Genomic DNA, 8160 nt, shown 5'->3' with positions numbered 1-8160 from the left:
ATGAACCTTTTAGAGCAGGCATGAGCAAACTTTGGCCCTCCAGGTGTTTTGGACTTCAACTCCCACAATTCCTAACAGCTGGTAAGCTGGCTGGGATTTCTGAGAGTTGAAGTTAAAAACAGCTGGAGGACCGAAGTTTGCCCATGTCTTTGTTAGAGTTTATAGTATCTGGCAGATTCATGGCTAATTGTAAAGTCAGGAGTGACTAAGCAGAACCTAAGTTCTGAGTAAATCACAGAGTAACTAATGAATGGAACCTGTGAACATGCTGCAATGGAAATGATGTGACGCAGAAGGTGATTGTTTAAAGGAAATTTAAATTAAGCAAGCAACTACAAGGACTTCCTTGTAGTGGAGTGTTTGGGGCTTCCCAATAATAGAAACTTTGGTTTGATTCTGTGAACCAGTGGATCAGATAGTGTTTTAGAACTGAAGATACAGTGAAAGAGTTTGCAGTTCTTAGTGAGAAGCAGATAGACAGCATTAAGCTAGGCTATCTTTTTTTATCCAAAAAGAGAGTGATAAGATTAGTCTGGCATTATTTGTTTTTGAGAGACCTATATTGACTCTTAGTGATCACAACAGTCCTTTCTAATTGATTACAGACTATCCCATTAATGATCTGCTCCAGAATCTATAGCTTTATAAACAAGCACCTTGGTATCCCTATAGATGTCCCAATCCTCAAACACTCTCTGCTTCATTCAGAGAAATGCTGCACTCGCAGAGCTCAGGCAATGTTGTACTTCAGCGTCAAAGTTGACTTTTGTGGAGAGGTAGCTGCCAAGGTAGCGGAAATGGTCAGCATTTTCTAAGGTTACACCATAAAGCTGTATTCCTGGCATTGCAGAGGGATTGGCTGACGACTGCTGGAAGAGCACTTTGGTTTTCTCGAAATTCAGTGAGAGGCTGAGCTTCTTGTATGCTTCTCCAAAGGTGGTTAGAGTGGCTTGTAGATCTTCCTGCACACAGACTACATCATCATCAGCATACTGAAGTTCTATAACAGATGTTGCTGTGACCTTGGTTTTGGCTTTCAATCTGCTGAGGTTAAATATCTTGTCTGATAGAAGCTTCCCATCAACAAGATCATAGCGATAAAAATGGAAAATAAGGTTGGGGCAATAACACATCCCTGTTTGACACCTGATTCCATCTTAAATTGGTCACTTTAGGAGCCACTGCTGTACAAGACTGTTGCCATCATGTCATCATGAAGGAGCCGCAGGATATTCACAAATTTGTCAGGGCACACGATTTTTTAGAGGATAGTCCAGAGAGCACTGCGGTTCACTGTGTCAAATGCATTTGCAAGGTCTATGAATGCCATGTACAGAGGTTGATTTTGTTCCCTGCATTTTTCTTGGAGCTGTTGAGCAGTGAAGATCATGTCCACTGTTCCTCTGGAGGGGCAGAAGCCATTCTGGGATTCTGGGAGGGTGTCTTCTGAGACAGGGAGAAGGCGGTTTGCAAGGACTCTTGCGAGGATTTTCCCAGCGGAGGTTAGAAGGGAGATACCACGATAGTTCCCGCAGTCTGTTCTGTCCCCTTTCTTGAAAAGGGTGATGATGGTGGCATCCTTGAAGTCTGCTGGGATTTTCTCGGTCACCTACACCTTTTCAATGAGCTGGTGGAGTTGTGTCAGCTCAGGTCCACCCTCCTTAAAGACCTCAGTAGGGATCACATCAGGTCCACTGGCTTTGTTAATTTTGTTGTTGTTGTTGTTGTTGTTGGCCAATGGCATTGCTGACTTCCTCTAGACTAGGCATTGCTGCAAGCTCGTCCCTGGTTTGTTGTTGTGGGATTTGCGAGAGAACTCTGCTATATGCCTGCAAAATGTGGACTGTCTACAGACGTCACACTCAACTCTTGGAAAGATTCCATCAGCGTTGCCTCCGAAAAATCTTGCAAATCCCTTGGGAAGACAGGCAGACAAATGTCAGCATGCTGGAAGAAGCAAAGACCACCAGCATTGAAGCAATGCTCCTATGCCAACAACTCCGCTGGACTGGCCACGTTGTCCGAATGCCTGATTACCGTCTCCCAAAGCAATTACTATACTCCCAACTCAAGAATGGGAAATGTAATATTGGTGGACAGGAAAAGAGTTTTAAAGATGGGGCTCAAAGCCAACCTTAAAAACTGTGGCATAGGCACCAAGAACTGGGAAGTTCTGGCCCTTGAGCACTCCAACTGGAGCTCAGCTGTGACCAGCAGTGCTGCAAAATTCAAAGAGGAATGAATGGAGGGCTTAAGGGAGAAACGTGCCAAGAGGGAGGCGCGTCAAGACAACCCTGACCAGGACTGCCTTCCATCTGGAAACCAATGTCTTCACAGCAGAAGAACATGCGGGTCAAGAATAGGTATCCACAGCCACTTACGCATCCACCACCAAGTCACTACACTTGAAGGACCATCATCCTCGAGTTATGAGGGATCACCTAAGTAAAGTAAGGTATATCTAGTAAATATCTGAATTCTATCACTAGTGTTGCAGTAGGTTCTGGCTTTCCATTTCTCATTGTCTGCTACATCCTGACCTTTCACCTTGCCACATGGGCTTTACTAAGCCAAAGTAGGGCATGAGATGTGCCAACAAAGCAACTGTACATTGTGTTATATATTCCCCGATGGCTTATAACCTTTTGCTTCCATGTTGGAAGGATCAGCTGGACTCAAACAACGTAGCTTTTAGGATATCTCAATATGGAAAGCAGCATTATATACCATGGCTATTTCCTACCACTGTAGCCCACTAGTTCCTATGATTGGCTTACCCACTTCCTTATCAAGCTTAGGTCTTTTTCTGTATCCACCCTTGTTTGTGTGACTACCCTGAGTTCCTTGGACTGTCAGCATACCTAGCACTGTCTGCTCATTCCATCTGCTTCCCTAGTCACTTCACCATTTGACCAACCTGCATTTGTAAGCCGCCCTGAGTCCCTCCGGGGAGATAGAAGTGGGGTACAAGAATAAAATAATAATAATAATAATAATAATAATAATAATAATTATTATTATTATTATTATTATTATCCTTTTCTTCTTGCCACTTTCCTTATTAAGCATCACACATGCCTCCACTTTCTAATATTGTCCAGACTTGTAGTTCGGCTTTCTCCATGTTACCATTCCTAGACTCATCATTGACATGTGTCGTGCCTAGATCACAGTTTCTGAGGTTTGGTTTATTGAACTGATTCTCCATAATGTATGAGACTGAGAAGAAATATGCTTGCTGTGTTTTTGTTGTAACAAGCAAGTTTCAATCTGCCTCGCCACATTTTCCCTACATCACACGCATACACAAACCCATAGTTTATTTGAAATCAGTCAGCTACTTTAAACAGAGGAGCTTCATTAAGGTAGCTTGTTTCCATTCCACTTTTGCAATGGCTCCCATTTCTCTTCTAATGTTGTGGAATTCACTTCATAGTGTTCTCTCCATCACAAGGCTAATGGAAACAATCAGAATTTCACCCTGTTGTAAAACCAAAGGAAATGCTTCTCTAAAGAAGTGAAGAGATCAGGTGCTTTCCTTTGAGGGAATTGTTTTCTTCTATACTCATTCGCTCAGGTTTGAGTTAAAAACAACTCTTTCTTGCAAATCTAAAAATAATTATTTTTTTTGGTTCTAAGTCCCCTACTCCTAAACACACACACATTCAAGAATCAGATGAGATGAGGTATTTTGGTTGTAAACTTCCCACCATCCTACTTGGAGAACAACAAGCATAATTTAAAAGGAAGTACACACTCCCACTTAATACAGGTTACATTATATACACTGTATAAACCAGTGGTTCTCAACCTGTGGGTCCCCAGATGTTTTGGCCTTCAGCTCTCAGAAATCTTAACAGCTGGTAGCTAGCTGGGATTTCTGGGAGTTGTAGGCTAAAACACTTGGGGATCCACAGGGTGAGAAACACTGGTACACACTGTATGTTTTGTATATATTGATACAGAGATTAGGTTACAATGGTTGCATTAAACCAGTGGTTCCCAAAGTTATTTGGCCTACTGCTCCCTTTCCAGAAAAAATATGACTCAGTGCCCCCTGGAAAGGGGGGGCGTGGCTTAGAGGGTTGGGCGTGGCTCCTGCTCAAGAGGGCAGGGCTCAGCCTCTCCACTAGTCCAAGATGCAGGGCTGTGAGGGGGCGATGGGCGGGGCCACAAATGGGCGGCCAGAACTGGATGGGCGGAGTTACGAGCTCTGAGGCAGGGCTGAGCTTCTATCTCTATCCTGCGGCGCCTGCCAGGACACAGGGGGTGGGGCTAGAGGAGGGGGCGGGGCTAGAGGAGGGGGCAGGGCCTCTTCCCAAGTGCCTGACGGGGCTGAACCTCTATACCCCGCCCCGTATTCTAATAAGCGCCTCAGGGGAGGTATACAGAGGCTCAGCCCTGTCTCGTGCTCTTGGGAAGAGGCCCCCACCCCCACCCCTAGCCCCACCCTTTACTCTAAAAGGCCTCTCAGGAGAGGTATAGAGGCTCAGCCCTGTCTCGGGCTCTTGGAAGGAGGCCCCACCCCCTTCCCTAGCTCCATCCTCTGTGTCCCAACAAGCGCCTCAGGAGCGGTATAGATTCTCAGCCCTGTCTCGGGCTCTTGAGAAGAAGCCACGCCCACTCCTCTAGCTCCGCCCCCATGTCCTAACAGATGCCTCAGGGGCTCAGCCCTGTCTCCGGCACTTGGGAAGAGGCCCCACCCATCCCCTGGCCCCGCCCCCATGTCCTAATAGGTGCCATCACCGCCCCCCTGGATTTCTGCAGCGCCCACCAGGGGGCGGTAGCACCCACTTTGGGAATCACTGCACTAAACAGACCAATCTTATCACACACACACACAGCTAGCAAGCATGCCGAAACAGCAAGCAACTCCATCACCCCACACCCCGCTCCAGCTTGGCAATGCTTCCCCTATCACACTGGAAAATGTTGCCCAACCATGTTGACGAGGGACCATCCTAGGACGCTTCCATGCTGGTTGGGGGTGGGGCCTCCGCCAGAAGTTGAGGGACACTGTGTAATCGGCTGCATGCCCATCTGTCCCTCAACTGGCTGGCAAGCATCCTACAATGCTTAAATTGGTAAGTGTGATGAGGTCCCTCAGTTCAAAGCCCCAGCTCACTCATTAACATTTCCGCCCACTACTGTCTCTCAGCTTCACCTATCTGACTAGAAAATCTGATGAGAAGACCATGTATGTATTCATGCAAGCTTTCAAGTCCCAGTAAATTTTTGCTTTCAGCAAATTCTCAGGTCTTTCAGGTCAGTGCTGCAGAGCCTCCGGTGGCCTAGGGGATAAAAGCCTTGTGACTTGGAGGTTGGGTTGCTGACCTGAAGGCTGCCAGGTTCGAATCCCACCTGGGGAGAGCGCGGATGAGCTCCCTCTATCAGCTCCAGCTCCATGCGGGGACATGAGAAGCCTCCCACAAGGATGGTAAAACATCAAAACATCCAGGCGTCCCCTGGGCAACGTCCTTGCAGACGGCCAATTCTCACTCCAGAAGCAACTCTGGTTGCTCCTGACACGAAAAAAAAGGTCAGTGCTCAGCAGAGAGAGCCAGATAAATGTTTTCCTTCTTGATAGAAGCAATGGATAGAAGCTGTTACAGAAGGTTTCTGTCCAGGCAGATGACCACTGACACAAAGAAGCAGAACAGAACAAGGGAAAACTTGATTGTTTGAACATAAGTCCTTTTGTGGTACATTCCATAGGCTGCACTGCTGTTCCTGAACAGTGCTGGCTTTTGTCTCCCATGTTATTGGGGCAGTGAATCTGCTCCAGGATTTCCTCCAGACTTTCTGAGGGCCGCATAAATTCCCATCCATAGCCTTAGGTACAGCCTACCAGCCATAGCTCTAGGCATCTAGATCATCAAGTTGCATAGTATAATAATATCACTGATACTATGTCAATAATGAAGAGAAGATGAAGCTGTCACTACATGGAGAATATCACCCCTCTCATCTGTGTTTTAACCACAAAACTATGCATGCAAATAGATAAAGGAAGTTAGCAGCAGGTGCCTAATCTCTGCTCAGATATCTTTAAAATATAATCCCAACTCCCTTCAAAATCTCTGACTCATCTTTTGCTGTCTGGTGCCCCCTAGGGGCTTAGAGCCTAAAACATTGTGTCAGTTTGTCCAAAATTAACCTCTTTCCTGGCAATGTAATTTTTAAATTTAAAAATTGCTTTGCAATTGTTTTAGTTGCAAAACTTATTTGGATAAAGAAATGCTCCTATTTGTATGTTACTAAAATGAATGGGCTAAGCATACTGAAAGCGGAAGCCCACTGAGCATTTAGTCCTGCCTCCAAGGGCCCTTCTACACAGCCACAAAATGCTACATAAAGAATGCTGGTTCCAAGGTGCATTATGGCCACGTGAAAGTGATCTAAGCCAGCTCCACAGCGGGAAACGATCCAGACAGGCATGCCCGCTAAAGCCAGTTCAGCAGAGCTGGGCAGGGGGTTGCCTTCCCACCCTCCCTGCATCCCCACCCCCAAAGAAAAAATAAAAAAATCTCCACATACTTTGAGCTCCCTTTTTTCCCTTCCTCAATCGGGGAACAAAGGACTTTGTTAGCAGGGCTTTTCCATCCCCTTCTACAAGGCTGCTTTGCTCCCTGATTGAGGAAGAAACAGCATGCAGCTCAGTTCCCCAGGAACATTTACAAGGTGTTTTTTATTCCCACTTCCTAGAGTTTTACAGTATCTTGCCTTGCTTCATGATTTTTCAGAGTTACAATTCCAGGAACCGCACCCCACATTCAACATGGCAACCCTAGTTGTCCAGATCATCCAGTTACTTAGAGATGTAGGGAGTTCTAGTGATAAGAGAGAACAGTAGGGAATTTTTGCCCTTTGTAAGGAGTGAAACTTTGAAGGGGGATTGGGATATTCTAGGACCCTCTGCAAAGATTTCCACTTCCCTGCTTTATGAAGAATGTAATCACACCCAGAATCCACTGTTAAGACCATGTCATTGGATAGAAAACCTATCATCCAGCATTACTTTCCTTTTGTGAGGAGTAACTTTCAGTTCATTGGTCCTCTTATTGTTCATCACTCATTCAACATACCAGTTACATATATCTCATGTCAGTTTCCAATATTACCCAACAGAAGCACAGCAAAATATTCTCAATTTTTTTCTCATAGCTGGTATTTCTGCATGAAATCCTGCATTAGCATCTGCCACATGAGGGTGCTGCTGACCAGCAATTTTCTCCCAGCAGAAACTGGATATATTCTAGTACCGCTAAGCAAACAATGCATGAATTCTTGTACATAAAAGCTGTATTTGCTCTCAATGGTTGTTTCTTTGCTTCTGCTAGTCTACATTTAATTTCACATCTCCATGCTCTGGCTTACTCTCAGGGAACAAACATGTGTTAATCTTCCCTATTATTGTCATGTCATAAGTATATTAGTGTAGTATGTATATAAATTAAGTTGATTTCTATGTATTAGATGGATACCATTGCAATAAAAAAATTAAAAAGTGTAGTATGTAATAACATCATTCATTTAAAATCAATCAAGGGGCATGGAGAACGGATGGGTGTTGTGGAGGAGGGCAAAAGGTTCACTAGGAAATATAAGCTGAAACATCCCAGCTCTATTTCATTTTATTATTTAATTTCATTTGATTATTTGTTTGAAATTGCCAAGAATCCCATTCATCCACAAGTAGAGGAAAGGGCTGTGTAACTGACTTTAAATAACAAGGCAAACTAGACCTATTTATCCCAGCTCTAGATCAGATCAGATGAGTCCAGTTCACTTCTGTAGCACAACAATGCAGTAAATATAACTTCAAACAGTTCAAGTTATTAAAATAAATAGGAAGAAAGCACACAGAGCCTCTATAGTAAGGAAACTATCAAGGTGATGTGTCAAAGAGGAAGAGGAGGGGAGCTAGGCATCATGAGCAACAATTTCATTACCACTCCCCAATCATAGCTTTTATGGGAGATAATTGTGTGTGAAAATGTTCAAATCTGGTAAATAATTATCTGCTTGCTAAAATAAATCCCCAAAAGCTGGGATGGGGCAAATGTTGATATTTATTTGGTCTCACTGAGCCCCTTCTACACTACCATATTATCTGCTTTGAACTGAATTATATGGCAGTGTAGACTCAGGGTCCTTCCA

Source organism: Anolis carolinensis, chromosome 1 (genome assembly GCF_035594765.1).
Source record: "Anolis carolinensis isolate JA03-04 chromosome 1, rAnoCar3.1.pri, whole genome shotgun sequence".
Classification (NCBI taxonomy): domain Eukaryota; kingdom Metazoa; phylum Chordata; class Lepidosauria; order Squamata; family Dactyloidae; genus Anolis; species Anolis carolinensis.
This window is presented reverse-complemented; position numbering follows the sequence as displayed.